Here is a 1547-nt window from a genome sequence, read left to right on the forward strand (position 1 = left end):
CATTTTAAACAGTCCAGGAAAGTACAAAGGCTGCTCTTATGAATGGGCTATATATTTTTATTGCATGCTTTTAAATCTGAAGGATAGCAGTTTGACACCCGAGCGAGATCGCTGAACACTAAGCAATTTATTCTGCTGAGGTGACTGAGAGACTTCTAGCTTTAAAACTAGATTTAAAACCAGATTTACAACTCCTATCTCAAACATGCTTGCTCTACCTATTATACAGGTCCTCCTTATTTATGTTGTTAAGTGAGACACGTACTAAGTGAGTTTTGCCCCGTTTTACGACTTTACTTGCCCCATTTTGTTACGTGAATCGCTGCAGTTGTTAAATTAACCACCCGGTTGTTAAGTGAATCGAACTTTCCCCATTGACTCGGCTTGTCAGAAGGTCACAAAAAGGGGTCACGTGACCCCGGGGGTGGAGGGGACGCTGCGACCGTCGTAAATACGAACCGGTTGTCAAGCATCCGAATGTAAATCACGGGACCCCGGGGAGGCTCCAACGGTCGTTCTAAGTGTGAAAAAATGTTCGTAAGTCACTTTTTTCAGTGCCGTCGAACTCTGAACGGTCACTAAGCAAGCTGTTGTAAGTCAAGGACTATCTGTACGCTGATGACCAATTTCCACCGCAGTCGAAGACTCCCAAATGTCAATTTTGGCAACAAGCATTAAAGCTCATTATGCCTCCTTCCTCTGTGCCGCCATGGAGGTGTCAACGCTGCTGACATATGTTGTGATTAATATTTATGTTACTTACATGTTATTTATATGTTACTTATATGTAAGGGTGCAGGTCTATACATATCTTGTATATAGTATGTTTAAATGTGTGTTACGTATGTGTACACTTTGAGAGCAAGCAACTAAATTTCATTTTTAATGTGTGCCATTGTGTAAAAATGACAATAAAGGTTAGATAGAATCAATCAATCAATCAATCAATCAATCTATCTATCTATCTATCTATCTATCATCTATCATCTGTCTATATCTCTATATCTCTATATCTATCTATCTATCTATCTATCTATCTATCTATCTATCTATCTATCTATCTATCTATCATCTATCATCTATCTATCATCTATCATCTGTCTATCTATCTCATTTATCATCTATCTATCTATCTATCTATCTATCTATATCTATCTATCTATCTCTATCTATCTATTATCTATCATCTATCTATCTATCTATCTATCTATCTATCTATCTATCATCTATCATCTATCTATCTATCTATCTATCTATCTATCTATCTATCTATCTATCTATCTATCTATCTATCTATCTATCTATCTATCTATCTATCTATCTATCTATCTATCTATCTATCTATCAAGGGCCAGGGGAAAAAAAAGAGAATGTTCTCCTGACTTAACATAAATGACGACTTAGGATCCAACTCAGGCTGTTTCGATTTTCCCAAAGAAGAGCAATCAAAACCAGATTAAAACATGAGTGAGGAAGGGGGGGGGAGAGAGAAACCATCTCCTGATCCACATCTGTACATCCCCCCGAATGAATTCTGCTTACGTGGA

The sequence above is a fragment of the Protobothrops mucrosquamatus genome, unplaced genomic scaffold (assembly GCF_001527695.2).
Source record: "Protobothrops mucrosquamatus isolate PMUCROS unplaced genomic scaffold, P.Mucros_1.0 scaffold8151, whole genome shotgun sequence".
Lineage (NCBI taxonomy): Eukaryota > Metazoa > Chordata > Lepidosauria > Squamata > Viperidae > Protobothrops > Protobothrops mucrosquamatus.